Below are 21,606 nucleotides of genomic sequence, written 5' to 3' on the forward strand. Positions count from 1 at the left end.
AGGGCAACCAGTGAAGAACAAACACCATTGTAAATACAACCCATATTTATGCTTATTTATTTTATCTTGTGTCCTTTAGCCATTTGTACATTGTTAGAACACTGTATATATATATAATATGACATTTGTAATGTCTTTACTGTTTTGAAACTTCTGTATGTGTAATGTTTACTGTTAATTTTTGTTGTTTTTCACTTTATATATTCACTTTGTATGTTGTCTACCTCACTTGCTTTGGCAATGTTAACACATGTTTCCCATGCCAATAAAGCCCTTGAATTGAATTGAATTTAATTGATATAGTGAAACTATAAAAACGGTTTCAAGTCAAACTCCTCGTTAAGGCCAAGAGGAGACAGTCTGTGGATCCAGAAAGATTCCTTTGCAGAAGTTTCCTCTCAGAGCGACCATCGGGTTCTTGATCAACTCCTTGACCAAGGCCCTTCTCCACCGACTGCTCAGTTTGGACCAGCGGCCAGCTCTAGGAAGAGTCTTGGTGGTTCCAAACTTCTTCCATTTACGAATGATGGAGGCCACTGTGTTCTTGAGGACCTTCAATGCTGCAGAAATATTTTGGTACCCTTTTCCAGATCTGCGCCTCGACACAATCCTCTCTCAGAGCTTTACAGACAATTCCTAATTCCTTCGACTTCATGGCTTGGTTTTTGCTCTGACGTGCACTGTCAACTTTGGGACCTTACATAGACCAATGTGTTCTTTTCCAAATCAGGCTCTGGACACCCAGACAGACGGACAGAAGGGTTCACCTCAGGAATAAGGGTGCATCCCAAAGACAGACAGACAGGAGGGTTCACCTCAGGAATAAGGGTGCATCCCAAAGACAGACAGACAGGAGGGTTCACCTCAGGAATAAGGGTGCATCCCAAAGACAGACAGACAGGAGGGTTCACCTCAGGAATAAGGGTGCATCCCAAAGACAGACAGACAGGAGGGTTCACCTCAGGAATAAGGGTGCATCCCAAAGACAGACAGACAGGAGGGTTCACCTCAGGAATAAGGGTGCATCCCAAAGACAAACAGACAGGAGGGTTCACCTCAGGAATAAGGGTGCATCCCAAAGACAGACAGACAGGAGGGTTCACCTCAGGAATAAGGGTGCATCCCAAAGACAGACAGACAGAAGGGTTCACCTCAGGAATAAGGGTGCATCCCAAAGACAGACAGACAGAAGGGTTCACCTCAGGAATAAGGGTGCATCCCACAGACAGACAGACAGGAGGGTTCACCTCAGGAATAAGGGTGCATCCCACAGACAGACAGACAGGAGGGTTCCCCTCAGGAATAAGGGTGCATCCCACAGACAGACAGGAGGGTTCACCTCAGGAATAAGGGTGCATCCCAAAGACAGACAGACAGGAGGGTTCACCTCAGGAATAAGGGTGCATCCCACAGACAGACAGACAGAAGGGTTCACCTCAGGAATAAGGGTGCATCCCACAGACAGACAGACAGGAGGGTTCCCCTCAGGAATAAGGGTGCATCCCACAGACAGACAAGAGGGTTCACCTCAGGAATAAGGGTGCATCCCAAAGACAGACAGACAGGAGGGTTCACCTCAGGAATAAGGGTGCATCCCACAGACAGACAGACAGGAGGGTTCACCTCAGGAATAAGGGTGCATCCCACAGACAGACAGACAGGAGGGTTCCCCTCAGGAATAAGGGTGCATCCCACAGACAGACAGGAGGGTTCACCTCAGGAATAAGGGTGCATCCCAAAGACAGACAGACAGGAGGGTTCACCTCAGGAATAAGGGTGCATCCCACAGACAGACAGACAGAAGGGTTCACCTCAGGAATAAGGGTGCATCCCAAAGACAGACAGACAGGAGGGTTCACCTCAGGAATAAGGGTGCATCCCAAAGACAGACAGACAGGAGGGTTCACCTCAGGAATAAGGGTGCATCCCAAAGACAGACAGACAGGAGGGTTCACCTCAGGAATAAGGGTGCATCCCAAAGACAAACAGACAGGAGGGTTCACCTCAGGAATAAGGGTGCATCCCAAAGACAGACAGACAGGAGGGTTCACCTCAGGAATAAGGGTGCATCCCAAAGACAGACAGACAGAAGGGTTCACCTCAGGAATAAGGGTGCATCCCAAAGACAGACAGACAGAAGGGTTCACCTCAGGAATAAGGGTGCATCCCACAGACAGACAGACAGGAGGGTTCACCTCAGGAATAAGGGTGCATCCCACAGACAGACAGACAGGAGGGTTCCCCTCAGGAATAAGGGTGCATCCCACAGACAGACAGGAGGGTTCACCTCAGGAATAAGGGTGCATCCCAAAGACAGACAGACAGAAGGGTTCACCTCAGGAATAAGGGTGCATCCCAAAGACAGACAGACAGAAGGGTTCACCTCAGGAATAAGGGTGCATCCCAAAGACAGACAGACAGAAGGGTTCACCTCAGGAATAAGGGTGCATCCCACAGACAGACAGACAGGAGGGTTCCCCTCAGGAATAAGGGTGCATCCCACAGACAGACAGACAGGAGGGTTCCCCTCAGGAATAAGGGTGCATCCCAAAGACAAACAGACAGGAGGGTTCCCCTCAGGAATAAGGGTGCATCCCACAGACAGACAGACAGGAGGGTTCCCCTCAGGAATAAGGGTGCATCCCAAAGACAAACAGACAGGAGGGTTCACCTCAGGAATAAGGGTGCATCCCAAAGACAGACAGACAGGAGGGTTCCCCTCAGGAATAAGGGTGCATCCCACAGACAGACAGACAGGAGGGTTCACCTCAGGAATAAGGGTGCATCCCAAAGACAGACAGACAGAAGGGTTCACCTCAGGAATAAGGGTGCATCCCAAAGACAGACAGACAGGAGGGTTCCCCTCAGGAATAAGGGTGCATCCCACAGACAGACAGGAGGGTTCACCTCAGGAATAAGGGTGCATCCCAAAGACAGACAGACAGAAGGGTTCACCTCAGGAATAAGGGTGCATCCCACAGACAGACAGAAGGGTTCCCCTCAGGAATAAGGGTGCATCCCACAGACAGACAGAAGGGTTCCCCTCAGGAATAAGGGTGCATCCCACAGACAGACAGAAGGGTTCACCTCAGGAATAAGGGTGCATCCCAAAGACAGACAGACAGAAGGGTTCCCCTCAGGAATAAGGGTGCACCCCTTGACTTTATGATGAATTACTGTTGCCTAGGGCCCCGAGGGGATTTTGAGCGGTTCTGGACCGGTTCCGACTGACATTTTGGTGTACAGAGCGCTCTGTGAACGCCGAAGGGTCCAGTGCCTTTATAATGCCAGAAAGACCAAATCTTTCTGCTTTCTGTTTCCACTTTGTCAGCTGACTTGAAGTGTCAGGTGTCACACCCCAGATTTGCATAGGGAGTGGTCTATCCAGACAAAGAATCGATTTGCTCTTTTCTTTTCTTCTCTGAATTTGCTCTTCTCTGAATTTGCTCTTCGCTTCTCAGCAGCCTGAGAGATGACATATTAAAGGTGACCGTGTAGCAGATCCAGCAGTCATATTTTCAGCCAGACTTAGAGCTCTCAACATTAAACAATACTAAATAATTCTATAGAGGTGAAGCACGATCACTTTCTCTTGATCACAGAGGGACAAAATCACTCCTGCGTTGCTCAGAAAATGCTCTGTCGTTAGTTTAAATAAAATGGGGTCAAATTTTCTTTCATATTCATTTTACGGTTATAAGAAAGGTGAAATATTATAACATTATATTATAGTGAAATATTATAGTAAGTCATTTATAATTTGATTGCGGGTACATTTTAATCCCTATTCTCCCACTTTTGTCGAATTGGAAAAAAACATAATATTGTAATATTTGTATATATTTTCACAACGTTTGTACTGTGTACTTGACGTTATGTCCTCAAAAGCGAATACAGCATTTTATTTAAAAAAATACCAGGTCAACAGTAGTGTACTATATAGGGCCCTGGTCTACAGTAGTGTACTATATAGGGCCCTGGTCTACAGTAGTGTACTATATAGGGCCCTGGTCTACAGTAGTGTACTATATAGGGCCCTGGTCTACAGTAGTGTACTATATAGGGCCCTGGTCTACAGTAGTGTACTATATAGGGTCCTGGTCTACAGTAGTGTACTATATAGGGCCCTGGTCTACAGTAGTGTACTATATAGGGCCCTGGTCTACAGTAGTGTACTATATAGGGCCCTGGTCTACAGTAGTGTACTATATAGGGCCCTGGTCTACAGTAGTGTACTATATAGGGCCCTGGTCTACAGTAGTGTACTATATAGGGCCCTGGTCTACACTAGTGTTCTATATAGGGTCCTGGTCTACAGTAGTGTACTATATAGGGCCCTGGTCTACAGTAGTGTACTATATAGGGCCCTGGTCTACAGTAGTGTACTATATAGGGCCCTGGTCTACAGTAGTGTACTATATAGGGCCCTGGTCTACAGTAGTGTACTATATAGGGCCCTGGTCTACAGTAGTGTTCTATATAGGGTCCTGGTCTACAGTAGTGTACTATATAGGGCCCTGGTCTACAGTAGTGTACTATATAGGGCCCTGGTCTACAGTAGTGTACTATGTAGGGCTCTGGTCTACAGTAGTATACTATATAGGGCCCTGATCTACAGTAGTGTTCTATATAGGGTCCTGGTCTACAGTAGTGTACTATATAGGGCCCTGGTCTACAGTAGTGTACTATATAGGGCCCTGGTCTACAGTAGTGTACTATATAGGGCCCTGGTCTACAGCAGTGTACTATATAGGGCCCTGGTCTATAGTAGTGTACTATATAGGGCCCTGGTCTACAGTAGTGTACTATATAGGGTCCTGGTCAACAGTAGTGTACTATATAGGGCCCTGGTCTACAGTAGTGTACTATATAGGGCCCTGGTCTACAGTAGTGTACTATATAGGGCCCTGGTCTACAGTAGTGTACTATATAGGGCCCTGGTCTACACTAGTGTTCTATATAGGGTCCTGGTCTACAGTAGTGTACTATATAGGGCCCTGGTCTACAGTAGTGTACTATATAGGGCCCTGGTCTACAGTAGTGTACTATATAGGGCCCTGGTCTACAGTAGTGTACTATATAGGGCCCTGGTCTACAGTAGTGTACTATATAGGGCCCTGGTCTACAGTAGTGTTCTATATAGGGTCCTGGTCTACAGTAGTGTACTATATAGGGCCCTGGTCTACAGTAGTGTACTATATAGGGCCCTGGTCTACAGTAGTGTACTATATAGGGCCCTGGTCTACAGTAGTGTACTATATAGGGCCCTGGTCTACAGTAGTGTACTATATAGGGCCCTGGTCTACAGTAGTGTACTATATAGGGCCCTGGTCAACAGTAGTGTACTATATAGGGCCCTGGTCTACAGTAGTGTACTATGTAGGGCCCTGGTCTACAGGAGTTTACTAAATAGGGCCCTGGTCAACAGTAGTGTACTAAATAGGGCCCTGGTCAACAGCAGTGTACTAAATAGGGCCCTGGTCTACAGTAGTGTACTATATAGGGCCTTGGTCAACAGTAGTGTACTAAATAGGGCCCTGGTCTACAGTAGTGTACTATATAGGGCCCTGGTCAACAGTAGTGTACTATATAGGGCCCTGGTCAACAGTAGTGTACTATATAGGGCCCTGGTCTACAGTAGTGTACTATATAGGGCCCTGGTCTACAGTAGTGTACTATATAGGGCCCTGGTCTACAGTAGTGTACTATATACGGCCTTGGTCAACAGTAGTGTACTATATAGGGCCTTGGTCAACAGTAGTGTACTATATAGGGCTTTTCAGCTGCTTGCCATGTAATGAAGGTGGTGCAGAGGTCTGTTATTACAATCATACAGACCTCATTGGCTGAGTGCACAAGGCCAGCACAGTGTACAGTACTATATACGGTAATGCTGTTCCTGAAGCATAGCCTGGAAAGATTAACAACCTATAAACTGATACTCTAGATTCACAACCTATAGACTGATACTCTAGATTCACAACCTATAGACTGATACCTTAGATTCACAACCTATAGACTGATACTCTAGATTCACAACCTAAAGACTGACACTGTAGATTCACAGCCTGATACTGTAGATTCACAACCTATAGACTGATACTGTAGATTCACAACCTATAGACTGATACCTTAGATTCACAACCTATAGACTGATACCTTAGATTCACAACCTATAGACTGATACCTTAGATTCACAACCTAAAGACTGACACTGTAGATTCACAACCTGATACTGTAGATTCACAACCTATAGACTGATACTGTAGATTCACAACCTATAGACTGATACCTTAGATTCACAACCTATAGACTGATACCTTAGATTCACAACCTATAGACTGATACCTTAGATTCACAACCTATAGACTGATACCTTAGATTCACAACCTATAGACTGATACCTTAGATTCACAACCTAAAGACTGACACTGTAGATTCACAACCTGATACTGTAGATTCACAACCTATAGACTGATACTGTAGATTCACAACCTATAGACTGATACCTTAGATTCACAACCTATAGACTGATACCTTAGATTCACAACCTATAGACTGATATCTTAGATTCACAACCTAAAGACTGACACTGTAGATTCACAACCTGATACTGTAGATTCACAACCTATAAACTGATACCTTAGATTCACAACCTAAAGACTGACACTGTAGATTCACAACCTGATACTGTAGATCCACAACCTATAGACTGATACTGTAGATTCACAAAATGATACTGTAGATTCACAACCTATAGACTGACACTGTAGATTCACAACCTGATACTGTAGATTCACAACCTGATACTGTAGATTCACAACCTGATACTGTAGATCCACAACCTATAGACTGATACCTTAGATTCACAACCTAAAGACTGACACTGTAGATTCACAACCTGATACTGTAGATTCACAACCTATAGACTGATACTGTAGATTCACAACCTGATACTGTAGATTCACAACCTGATACTGTAGATTCACAACCTATAGACTGATACCTTAGATTCACAACCTATAGACTGATACCTTAGATTCACAACCTATCGACTGATACTGTAGATTCACAACCTATAGACTGATACCTTAGATTCACAACCTGATACCGTAGATTCACAACCTATCGACTGATACTGTAGATTCACAACCTGATACTGTAGATTCACAACCTGATACTGTAGATTCACAACCTATCGACTGATACTGTAGATTCACAACCTGATACTGTAGATTCACAACCTATAGACTGATATTGTAGATTCACAACCTATAGACTGATACTGTAGATTCACAACCTATAGACTGATACCTTAGATTCACAACCTATAGCCTGATACCTTAGATTCACAACCTATAGACTGATACCTTAGATTCACAACCTAAAGACTGACAGTGTAGATTCACAACCTGATACTGTAGATTCACAACCTGATACTGTAGATTCACAACCTATAGACTGATACTGTAGATTCACAACCTGATACTGTAGATTCACAACCTGATACTGTAGATTCACAACCTATAGACTGATACTGTAGATTCACAACCTATAGACTGATACTGTAGATTCACAACCTATAGACTGATACCTTAGATTCACAACCTATAGACTGATACCTTAGATTCACAACCTATAGACTGATACCTTAGATTCACAACCTAAAGACTGACACTGTAGATTCACAACCTGATACTGTAGATTCACAACCTATAAACTGATACCTTAGATTCACAACCTAAAGACTGACACTGTAGATTCACAACCTGATACTGTAGATCCACAACCTATAGACTGATACTGTAGATTCACAACCTGATACTGTAGATTCACAACCTATAGACTGATACCTTAGATTCACAACCTAAAGACTGACACTGTAGATTCACAACCTGATACTGTAGATTCACAACCTATAGACTGATACTGTAGATTCACAACCTGATACTGTAGATTCACAACCTGATACTGTAGATTCACAACCTATAGACTGATACTGTAGATTCACAACCTGATACTGTAGATTCACAACCTATAGACTGATACCTTAGATTCACAACCTATAGACTGATACCTTAGATTCACAACCTATCGACTGATACTGTAGATTCACAACCTATAGACTGATACCTTAGATTCACAACCTGATACCGTAGATTCACAACCTATCGACTGATACTGTAGATTCACAACCTGATACTGTAGATTCACAACCTGATACTGTAGATCCACAACCTATAGACTGATACCTTAGATTCACAACCTAAAGACTGACACTGTAGATTCACAACCTGATACTGTAGATTCACAACCTATAGACTGATACTGTAGATTCACAACCTGATACTGTAGATTCACAACCTGATACTGTAGATTCACAACCTGATACTGTAGATTCACAACCTGATACTGTAGATTCACAACCTATAGACTGATACTGTAGATTCACAACCTGATACTGTAGATTCACAACCTGATACTGTAGATTCACAACCTATAGACTGATACCTTAGATTCACAACCTATAGACTGATACCTTAGATTCACAAACTATCGACTGATACTGTAGATTCACAACCTATAGACTGATACCTTAGATTCACAACCTGATACCGTAGATTCACAACCTATCGACTGATACTGTAGATTCACAACCTGATACTGTAGATTCACAACCTGATACTGTAGATTCACAACCTGATACTGTAGATTCACAACCTATCGACTGATACCGTAGATCCACAACCTATAGACTGATACTGTAGATTCACAACCTGATACTGTAGATTCACAACCTATAGACTGATACTGTAGATTCACAACCTATAGACTGATACTGTAGATTCACAACCTATAGACTGATACCTTAGATTCACAACCTATAGACTGATACCTTAGATTCACAACCTAAAGACTGACAGTGTAGATTCACAACCTGATACTGTAGATTCACAACCTGATACTGTAGATTCACAACCTATAGACTGATACTGTAGATTCACAACCTGATACTGTAGATCCACAACCTATAGACTGATTCTGCAGATTCTTACATCCAACGAGATGTTCCTGGACAGTCTTTATTAGAGTGCAGTCTCTCTGTTTGACCGTCTGTTTGTCCGTCTGCGTTTCCCTACGATATAAGGACTCGCATAAATCTCGGGTTTCCTATCATCAAAACTTCGCTGAGGATTTACAACGGCGCTGGATTTTTCATCAATCCATCGATGAACAGAATGGTCAAACTCACAAAAAGGGAAAACGTTTTTGAGTCTGGATTCCTTTTGTGAGGTGGCTGGGGGGGAACATGATTCTTGTTTCATATTTGGCACCTGACAAGAGTTTTCTCTGTAGCTGGGATATTCTGACCACAGTTGCACCCGTTGACTTAGTATTGTGATCCTATAGAGAGTGGTGATGCAGCATCATCCAGGGTCAAAGATGTGAGAATAATATGCAGATTATTATGCCGGATTATTCAAGGTCATTCTCATGTCAGATTAGGTCCCCAGGATCAGATTATTATACTGGATTATTCAAGGTCATTCTCATGTCAGATTAGGTCCCCAGGATCAGACTATTATGGTGGATTATTCAAGGTCATTCCCATGTCAGATTAGGTCCCCAGGATCAGATTATTATGCTGGATAGTTCAAGGTCATTTCCATGTCAGATTAGGTCGCCAGGATCAGATTGTTATGCTGGATTATTCAAGGTCATTCTCATGTCAGATTAGGTCCCCAGGATCAGATTATTATGCCGGGTTATTCAAGGTCATTCTCATGTCAGATTAGGTCCCCAGGATCAGATTATTATACTGGATTATTCAAGGTCATTCTCATGTCAGATTAGGTCCCCAGGATCAGATTATTATGCTGGACTATTCAAGGTCATTCTCATGTCAGATTAGGTCCCCAGGATCAGATTATTATGCCGGATTATTGAAGGTCATTCTCACATCAGATTAGGTCCCCAGGATCAGATTATTATGCTGGATTATTCAAGGTCATTCTCATGTCAGATTAGGTCCCCAGGATCAGATTATTATACTGGATTATTCAAGGTCATTCTCATGTCAGATTAGGTCCCCAGGATCAGATTATTATGCCGGATTATTCAAAGTCATTCTCACGTCAGATTTGGTCCCCAGGATCAGATTATTATGCTGGATTATTCAAGGTCATTCTCATGTCAGATTAGGTCCCCAGGATCAGATTATTATACTGGATTATTCAAGGTCATTCTCATGTCAGATTAGGTCCCCAGGATCAGACTATTATGCTGGATTATTCAAGGTCATTCTCATGTCAGATTAGGTCCACAGGATCAGATTGTTATGCCAGATTATTCAAGGTCATTCTCATGTCAGATTAGGTCCCAGGATCAGATTGTTATGCCGGGCTATTCAAGGTCATTCTCATGTCAGATTAGGTCCCCAGGATCAGATTTTTATGCCGGATTATTCAAGGTTATTCTCGCGTCAGATTAGGTCCCCAGGATCAGATTATTATGATGGATTATTCAAGGTCATTCTCATGTCAGATTAGGTCCCCAGGATCAGATTATTATGCTGGACTATTCAAGGTCATTCTCATGTCAGATTAGGTCCCAGGATCAGATTGTTATGCCGGGCTATTCAAGGTCATTCTCATGTCAGATTAGGTCCCCAGGATCAGATTTTTATGCCGGATTATTCAAGGTTATTCTCGCGTCAGATTAGGTCCCCAGGATCAGATTATTATGATGGATTATTCAAGGTCATTCTCATGTCAGATTAGGTCCCCAGGATCAGATTATTATGCTGGACTATTCAAGGTCATTCTCATGTCAGATTAGGTCCCCAGGATCAGATTATTATGCCGGATTATTCAAGGTTATTCTCACGTCAGATTAGGTCCCCAGGATCAGATTATTATGCCGGATTATTCAAGGTAATTCTCATGCCAGATTAGGTCCCCAGGATCAGATTATTATGATGGATTATTCAAGGTAATTTTCATGTCAGATTAGGTCCCCAGGATCAGATTGTTATGCTGGATTATTCAAGGTAATTCCCATGTCAGATTAGGTCCCCAGGATCAGATTGTTATTTTGGATTATTCAAGGTCATTCTCACGTCAGATTAGGTCCCCAGGATCTGATTATTATGCCGGATTATTCAAGGTCATTCTCATGTCAGATTAGGTCGCCAGGATCAGATTGTTATGCTGGATTATTCAAGGTCATTCTCATGTCAGATTAGGTCCCCAGGATCAGATTATTATGCCGGGTTATTCAAGGTCATTCTCATGTCAGATTAGGTCCCCAGGATCAGATTATTATACTGGATTATTCAAGGTCATTCTCATGTCAGATTAGGTCCCCAGGATCAGACTATTATGGTGGATTATTCAAGGTCATTCTCATGTCAGATTAGGTCCCCAGGATCAGATTGTTATGCCGGATTATTCAAGGTCATTCTCATGTCAGATTAGGTCCCAGGATCAGATTGTTATGCCGGGTTATTCAAGGTCATTCTCATGTCAGATTAGGTCCCCAGGATCAGATTTTTATGCCGGATTATTCAAGGTCATTCTCAAATCAGATTTGGTCCCCAGGATCAGATTATTATGCTGGATTATTCAAGGTCATTCTCACGTCAGATTAGGTCCCCAGGATCAGATTATTATGCCGGGTTATTCAAGGTCATTCTCATGTCAGATTAGGTCCCCAGGATCAGATTATTATGCCGGATTATTCAAGGTAATTCTCATGCCAGATTAGGTCCCCAGGATCAGATTATTATGATGGATTATTCAAGGTAATTTTCATGTCAGATTAGGTCCCCAGGATCAGATTGTTATGCTGGATTATTCAAGGTAATTCCCATGTCAGATTAGGTCCCCAGGATCAGATTGTTATTTTGGATTATTCAAGGTCATTCTCACGTCAGATTAGGTCCCCAGGATCTGATTATTATGCCGGATTATTCAAGGTCATTCTCATGTCAGATTAGGTCGCCAGGATCAGATTGTTATGCTGGATTATTCAAGGTCATTCTCATGTCAGATTAGGTCCCCAGGATCAGATTATTATGCCGGGTTATTCAAGGTCATTCTCATGTCAGATTAGGTCCCCAGGATCAGATTATTATACTGGATTATTCAAGGTCATTCTCATGTCAGATTAGGTCCCCAGGATCAGACTATTATGGTGGATTATTCAAGGTCATTCTCATGTCAGATTAGGTCCCCAGGATCAGATTGTTATGCCGGATTATTCAAGGTCATTCTCATGTCAGATTAGGTCCCAGGATCAGATTGTTATGCCGGGTTATTCAAGGTCATTCTCATGTCAGATTAGGTCCCCAGGATCAGATTTTTATGCCGGATTATTCAAGGTCATTCTCAAGTCAGATTTGGTCCCCAGGATCAGATTATTATGCTGGATTATTCAAGGTCATTCTCACGTCAGATTAGGTCCCCAGGATCAGATTATTATGCCGGGTTATTCAAGGTCATTCTCATGTCAGATTAGGTCCCCAGGATCAGATTATTATACTGGATTATTCAAGGTCATTCTCATGTCAGATTAGGTCCCCAGGATCAGACTATTATGGTGGATTAATCAAGGTCATTCCCATGTCAGATTAGGTCCACAGGATCAGATGATTATGCTGGATTATTCAAGGTCATTCCCATGTCAGATTAGGTCCCCAGGATCAGATTATTATGCTGGATAATTCAAGGTCATTCCCATGTCAGATTAGGTCCCCAGGATCAGATTGTTATGCCAGATTATTCAAGGTCATTCTCATGTCAGATTAGGTCCCAGGATCAGATTGTTATGCCGGGCTATTCAAGGTCATTCTCATGTCAGATTAGGTCCCCAGGATCAGATTTTTATGTCGGATTATTCAAGGTTATTCTCGCGTCAGATTAGGTCCCCAGGATCAGATTATTATGATGGATTATTCAAGGTCATTCTCATGTCAGATTAGGTCCCCAGGATCAGATTATTATGCTGGACTATTCAAGGTCATTCTCATGTCAGATTAGGTCCCCAGGATCAGATTATTATGCCGGATTATTCAAGGTTATTCTCACGTCAGATTAGGTCCCCAGGATCAGATTATTATGCCGGATTATTCAAGGTCATTCTCACGTCAGATTAGGTCCCCAGGATCAGATGATTGTTATGCCGGATTATTCAAGGTAATTCTCATGCCAGATTAGGTCCCCAGGATCAGATTATTATGCTGGATTATTCAAGGTAATTCTCATGTCCGATTAGGTCCCCAGGATCAGATTGTTATGCCGGATTATTCAAGATAATTCTCACGTCAGATTAGGTCCCCAGGATCAGATGATTGTTATTTTGGATTATTCAAGGTCATTCTCACGTCAGATTAGGTCCCCAGGATCAGATTATTATGCCGGATTATTCAAGGTCATTCTCATGTCAGATTAGGTCGCCAGGATCAGATTGTTATGCTGGATTATTCAAGGTCATTCTCATGTCAGATTAGGTCCCCAGGATCAGATTATTATGCCGGGTTATTCAAGGTCATTCTCATGTCAGATTAGGTCCCCAGGATCAGATTATTATACTGGATTATTCAAGGTCATTCTCATGTCAGATTAGGTCCCCAGGATCAGACTATTATGGTGGATTATTCAAGGTCATTCTCATGTCAGATTAGGTCCCCAGGATCAGATGATTATGCTGGATTATTCAAGGTAATTCCCATGTCAGATTAGGTCCCCAGGATCAGATTGTTATGCCGGATTATTCAAGGTCATTCTCATGTCAGATTAGGTTCCAGGATCAGATTGTTATGCCGGGTTATTCAAGGTCATTCTCATGTCAGATTAGGTCCCCAGGATCAGATTGTTATGCCGGATTATTCAAGGTCATTCTCATGTCAGATTAGGTCGCCAGGATCAGATTGTTATGCTGGATTATTCAAGGTCATTCTCATGTCAGATTAGGTCCCCAGGATCAGATTATTATGCCGGGTTATTCAAGGTCATTCCCATGTCAGATTAGGTCCCCAGGATCAGATTATTATACTGGATTATTCAAGGTCATTCTCATGTCAGATTAGGTCCCCAGTATCAGACTATTATGGTGGATTATTCAAGGTCATTCTCATGTCAGATTAGGTCCCCAGGATCAGATGATTATGCTGGATTATTCAAGGTAATTCCCATGTCAGATTAGGTCCCCAGGATCAGATTGTTATGCCGGATTATTCAAGGTCATTCTCATGTCAGATTAGGTCCCAGGATCAGATTGTTATGCCGGGTTATTCAAGGTCATTCTCATGTCAGATTAGGTCCCCAGGATCAGATTGTTATGCCGGATTATTCAAGATAATTCTCACGTCAGATTAGGTCCCCAGGATCAGATGATTGTTATTTTGGATTATTCAAGGTCATTCTCACGTCAGATTAGGTCCCCAGGATCAGATTATTATGCCGGATTATTCAAGGTCATTCTCATGTCAGATTAGGTCGCCAGGATCAGATTGTTATGCTGGATTATTCAAGGTCATTCTCATGTCAGATTAGGTCCCTAGGATCAGATTATTATGCCGGGTTATTCAAGGTCATTCTCATGTCAGATTAGGTCCCCAGGATCAGATTATTATACTGGATTATTCAAGGTCATTCTCATGTCAGATTAGGTCCCCAGGATCAGACTATTATGGTGGATTATTCAAGGTCATTCTCATGTCAGATTAGGTCCCCAGGATCAGATGATTATGCTGGATTATTCAAGGTAATTCCCATTTTAGATTAGGTCCCCAGGATCAGATTGTTATGCCGGATTATTCAAGGTCATTCTCATGTCAGATTAGGTCCCAGGATCAGATTGTTATGCCGGGTTATTCAAGGTCATTCTCATGTCAGATTAGGTCCCCAGGATCAGATTTTTATGCCGGATTATTCAAGGTCATTCTCATGTCAGATTTGGTCCCCAGGATCAGATTATTATAGTGGATTATTCAAGGTCATTCTCACGTCAGATTAGGTCCCCAGGATCAGATTATTATGCCGGGTTATTCAAGGTCATTCTCATGTCAGATTAGGTCCCCAGGATCAGATTATTATACTGGATTATTCAAGGTCATTCTCATTTCAGATTAGGTCCCCAGGATCAGACTATTATGGTGGATTATTCAAGGTCATTCCCATGTCAGATTAGGTCCACAGGATCAGATGATTATGCTGGATTATTCAAGGTCATTCCCATGTCAGATTAGGTCCCCAGGATCAAATTATTATGCTGGATTATTCAAGGTCATTCTCATGTCAGATTAGGTCCACAGGATCAGATGATTATGCTGGATTATTCAAGGTAATTCCCATTTTAGATTAGGTCCCCAGGATCAGATTGTTATGCCGGATTATTCAAGGTCATTCTCATGTCAGATTAGGTCCCAGGATCAGATTGTTATGCCGGGTTATTCAAGGTCATTCTCATGTCAGATTAGGTCCCCAGGATCAGATTTTTATGCCGGATTATTCAAGGTCATTCTCATGTCAGATTTGGTCCCCAGGATCAGATTATTATGCTGGATTATTCAAGGTCATTCTCACGTCAGATTAGGTCCCCAGGATCAGATTATTATGCCGGGTTATTCAAGGTCATTCTCATGTCAGATTAGGTCCCCAGGATCAGATTATTATACTGGATTATTCAAGGTCATTCTCATGTCAGATTAGGTCCCCAGGATCAGACTATTATGGTGGATTATTCAAGGTCATTCCCATGTCAGATTAGGTCCACAGGATCAGATGATTATGCTGGATTATTCAAGGTCATTCCCATGTCAGATTAGGTCCCCAGGATCAAATTATTATGCTGGATTATTCAAGGTCATTCTCATGTCAGATTAGGTCCACAGGACCAGATGATTCTGCTGGATTATTCAAGGTCATTCCCATGTCAGATTAGGTCCCCAGGATCAGATTGTTATGCCGGATTATTCAAGATAATTCTCACGTCAGATTAGGTCCCCAGGATCAGATGATTGTTATTTTGGATTATTCAAGGTCATTCTCATGTCAGATTAGGTCGCCAGGATCAGATTGTTATGCTGGATTATTCAAGGTCATTCTCATGTCAGATTAGGTCCCCAGGATCAGATTATTATGCCGGGTTATTCAAGGTCATTCTCATGTTAGATTAGGTCCCCAGGATCAGATTATTATACTGGATTATTCAAGGTCATTCTCATGTCAGATTAGGTCCCCAGGATCAGACTATTATGGTGGATTATTCAAGGTCATTCTCATGTCAGATTAGGTCCCCAGGATCAGATGATTATGCTGGATTATTCAAGGTAATTCCCATGTCAGATTAGGTCCCCAGGATCAGATTGTTATTTTGGATTATTCAAGGTCATTCTCACGTCAGATTAGGTCCCCAGGATCAGATTATTATGCCGGATTATTCAAGGTCATTCTCATGTCAGATTAGGTCGCCAGGATCAGATTGTTATGCTGGATTATTCAAGGTCATTCTCATGTCAGATTAGGTCGCCAGGATCAGATTGTTATGCTGGATTATTCAAGGTCATTCTCATGTCAGATTAGGTCCCCAGGATCAGATTTTTATGCCGGATTATTCAAGGTTATTCTTGCATCAGATTAGGTCCCCAGGATCAGATTATTATGATGGATTATTCAAGGTCATTCTCATGTCAGATTAGGTCCCCAGGATCAGATTATTATGCTGGACTATTCAAGGTCATTCTCATGTCAGATTAGGTCCCCAGGATCAGATTATTATGCCGGATTATTCAAGGTTATTCTCACGTCAGATTAGGTCCCCAGGATCAGATTATTATGCCGGATTATTCAAGGTCATTCTCACGTCAGATTAGGTCCCCAGGATCAGATGATTGTTATGCCGGATTATTCAAGGTCATTCTCATGCCAGATTAGGTCCCCAGCATCAGATTATTATGCTGGACTATTCAAGGTCATTCTCATGTCAGATTAGGTCCCCAGGATCCTTTTATAGCGAGCAGTGAAAAGGCTATAAACTCGTGGAGTTACTACTTAATGATCCTGTTGATACGCTGTGGAGACCCTGCCATTTGAGATGGAGACTCACTCTTACAGTAGAGATGGTAGGACAAAACACAGTAGAAAAATAACATTTCCTTCTAACCCAGTGTGTCTTTCTCCTGGTCCTGGGAAACTAAATGTGTTGTTGCCCTAGCGCAACATAACGTATTTCACTAATCAACTCTAATCAACCAGGATTGAAGAAACACCGTTTTCTGTTTTTAGAATGTCCAGTCGAGTCTGTGTACTAATCGCAGTGATGCAAACAAAAGTCTGTTGCTGAGAGCTAATACTGTAAGCCACACAGACCAATTCAGTTATGGAGCTGTGATGAATCTCGAAAAACCACAATCCACACTAGCTTGGCACCTGTACATCGATTCGTCCACAACTTTACAACTCTTTGAATGGGGTTGAACACAATTTGGTCTAGTAATATGAGGTAATATGTATACGTAGGTAGAGTTAAAGTAACCATGCGTAGATAAAGAAATAGAGAGTAGCATAAATAAAAGAAGGGGTCTGGGTAGCTCTTTGGATTAGCTGTTCGGGAGTTTTACGGTTTGTGGAGGGTGGTAGCTGTTAATGAAGCCTTTTGGACCTCGATTTGATCTAGTGGTTGATGGCAATAGGAACCTTTGTTAACGTAATGTCTCATTAAAAGACATAGAAAATACACCTAGAATATCCCAGTCAAATGTGTATGTTACATTCCCACTGTGGGAAGTTATAGGATGAGCAAAATGAGACAACGCTAGACCTACGTTTGGAAAGAGGAGTAAGTCGTAAACTACATGGCAAAGCCAAACCTAGCTATGGGATGGTTCACTGTAGTCTTTCAATTGTACACATACAGTCACGTTCTGACCTTTATTTCCTTTGTTTTGTCATTATTTAGTATGTTCAGGGCGTGAGTTGGGGTGGGCAGTCTATGTTTGTTTTTCTATGATTTGGGTATTTCTATGTTTCGGCCTAGTATGGTTCTCAATCAGAGGCAGGTGTCATTAGTTGTCTCTGATTGAGAATCATACTTAGGTAGCCTGGGTGTCACTGTGTGTTTGTGGGTGTTTGTTTCCGTGTCTGTGTTTTTCACCACACGTACTGGTTTGGGTTTCGTTCGTTCCACGTTTATTGTTTTTGTATTCAGTTGTTCATGTGTCCATTTTCGTATTAAAAGAACCATGGACACTTACCACGCCGCCTATTGGTCCTCCGATCCTTCTCGCTTCTCCTCTTCGGAAGAAGAGGAGGAAATCCCTTACACATACAGTGGGGCAAAAAAGTATTTAGTCAGCCACCAATTGTGCAAGTTCTCCACTTAAAATGATGAGAGAAATCTTGCTTGTTTGTAGGTGACCAAATACTTATTTTTCACCATAATTTGCAAAGAAATTCATTAAAAATCCTACAAAGTGATTTTCTGGATTTGTTTTCTCATTTTGTCTGTCATAGTTGAAGTACCTATGATGAAAATTACAGGCCTCTCTCATCTTTTTAAGTGGGAGAACTAGCACAATTGGTGGCTGACTAAATACTTTTTTGCCCCACTGTATTTGTAAAATAAACCTGAAGAGTTATGAAAATAGCTTGGTGAGTCCAAGGTAAATATTTTAGCTCGTCTTAAAACCGAACGAACGGTTTGGCCGAAAGACTATTATGACCCCTGTATGGAAAGATGAGAATCTCACAAACACAATGCTGTTCTCAACAAGCGTCTTGGGACTGATCTGAAGTCCGGTACAGCTGATCTGCCAGCATCTGTCTGTAGCGTCCAAACAGTTTGAGCTACATACTAATATGTATCCCAAACTGTCTGTAAAAGTGAGTCTCTCACGAACACGAAAACTTTGGTTGTTTTACTCTCTTTACAGTCTCACAAGACCTGTCTCAAGGTCCTCTGATGACAGTTGAATTGTTTTTATGGAAGTACAATATATATGGAGACTGTTATAAGTACCAAAAATAACAGGTTAAATATATGTTAAAAAAAATAATAATCCTTTATTAGCCACTGCTAATAGCAGTAAGGACTAGCTGTTATTCAATGTGTTTCTATGGGCTAATAGCAGTAAGGACTATCTGTTATTCAATGTGTTTCTATGGGCTAATAGCAGTAAGGACTATCTGTTATTCAATGTGTTTCTATGGGCTAATAGCAGTAAGGACTATCTGTTATTCAATGTGTTTCTATGGGCTAATAGCAGTAAGGACTAGCTGTTATTCAATGTGTTTCTATGGGCTAATAGCAGTAAGGACTAGCTGTTATTCAATGTGTTTCTATGGGCTAATAGCAGTAAGGACTAGCTGTTATTCAATGTGTTTCTATTGGCTAATAGCAGTAAGGACTATCTGTTATTCAATGTGTTTCTATGGGCTAATAGCAGTAAGGACTATCTGTTATTCAATGTGTTTCTAATAGCAGTAAGGACTATCTGTTATTCAATGTGTTTCTATGGGCTAATAGCAGTAAGGACTATCTGTTATTCAATGTGTTTCTATGGGCTAATAGCAGTAAGGACTATCTGTTATTCAATGTGTTTCTAATAGCAGGAAGGACTATCTGTTATTCAATGTGTTTCTATGGGCTAATAGCAGTAAGGACTATCTGTTATTCAATGTGTTTCTATGGGCTAATAGCAGTAAGGACTATCTGTTATTCAATGTGTTTCTATGGGCTAATAGCAGTAAGGACTATCTGTTATTCAATGTGTTTCTATGGGCTAATAGCAGTAAGGACTATCTGTTATTCAATGTGTTTCTAATAGCAGTAAGGACTATCTGTTATTCAATGTGTTTCTATGGGCTAATAGCAGTAAGGACTATCTGTTATTCAATGTGTTTCTAATAGCAGTAAGGACTATCTGTTATTCAATGTGTTTCTATGGGCTAATAGCAGTAAGGACTATCTGTTATTCAATGTGTTTCTATGGGCTAATAGCAGTAAGGACTATCTGTTATTCAATGTGTTTCTATGGGCTAATAGCAGTAAGGCGTATCTGTTATTCAATGTGTTTCTATGGGCTAATAGCAGTAAGGACTATCTGTTATTCAATGTGTTTCTAATAGCAGTAAGGACTATCTGTTATTCAATGTGTTTCTATGGGCTAATAGCAGTAAGGACTATCTGTTATTCAATGTGTTTCTATGGGCTAATAGCAGTAAGGACTATCTGTTATTCAATGTGTTTCTATGGGCTAATAGCAGTAAGGACTATCTGTTATTCAATGTGTTTCTAATAGCAGTAAGGACTATCTGTTATTCAATGTGTTTCTATGGGCTAATAGCAGTAAGGACTATCTGTTATTCAATGTGTTTCTATGGGCTAATAGCAGTAAGGACTATCTGTTATTCAATGTGTTTCTATGGGCTAATAGCAGTAAGGACTATCTGTTATTCAATGTGTTTCTAATAGCAGGAAGGACTATCTGTTATTCAATGTGTTTCTATGGGCTAATAGCAGTAAGGACTATCTGTTATTCAATGTGTTTCTATGGGCTAATAGCAGTAAGGACTATCTGTTATTCAATGTGTTTCTATGGGCTAATAGCAGTAAGGACTATCTGTTATTCAATGTGTTTCTATGGGCTAATAGCAGTAAGGACTATCTGTTATTCAATGTGTTTCTAATAGCAGTAAGGACTATCTGTTATTCAATGTGTTTCTATGGGCTAATAGCAGTAAGGACTATCTGTTATTCAATGTGTTTCTAATAGCAGTAAGGACTATCTGTTATTCAATGTGTTTCTATGGGCTAATAGCAGTAAGGACTATCTGTTATTCAATGTGTTTCTATGGGCTAATAGCAGTAAGGACTATCTGTTATTCAATGTGTTTCTATGGGCTAATAGCAGTAAGGACTATCTGTTATTCAATGTGTTTCTATGGGCTAATAGCAGTAAGGACTATCTGTTATTCAATGTGTTTCTAATAGCAGTAAGGACTATCTGTTATTCAATGTGTTTCTATGGGCTAATAGCAGTAAGGACTATCTGTTATTCAATGTGTTTCTATGGGCTAATAGCAGTAAGGACTATCTGTTATTCAATGTGTTTCTATGGGCTAATAGCAGTAAGGACTATCTGTTATTCAATGTGTTTCTAATAGCAGTAAGGACTATCTGTTATTCAATGTGTTTCTATGGGCTAATAGCAGTAAGGACTATCTGTTATTCAATGTGTTTCTATGGGCTAATAGCAGTAAGGACTATCTGTTATTCAATGTGTTTCTAATAGCAGTAAGGACTAGCTGTTATTCAATGCGTTTCTATTGGCTAATAGCAGTAAGGACTGTTATTCAATGTGTTTCTATTGGCTAATAGCAGTAAGGACTAGCTGTTATTCAATGTGTTTCTATGGGCTAATAGCAGTAAGGACTAGCTGTTATTCAATGTGTTTCTAGTGGCTAATAGCAGTAAGGACTAGCTGTTATTCAATGTGTTTCTATTGGCTAATAGCAGTAAGGACTGTTATTCAATGTGTTTCTATGGGCTAATAGCAGTAAGGACTAGCTGTTATTCAATGTGTTTCTATGGGCTAATAGCAGT

This window comes from Oncorhynchus kisutch, linkage group LG11 (genome assembly GCF_002021735.2).
Source record: "Oncorhynchus kisutch isolate 150728-3 linkage group LG11, Okis_V2, whole genome shotgun sequence".
Classification (NCBI taxonomy): Eukaryota; Metazoa; Chordata; class Actinopteri; order Salmoniformes; family Salmonidae; genus Oncorhynchus; species Oncorhynchus kisutch.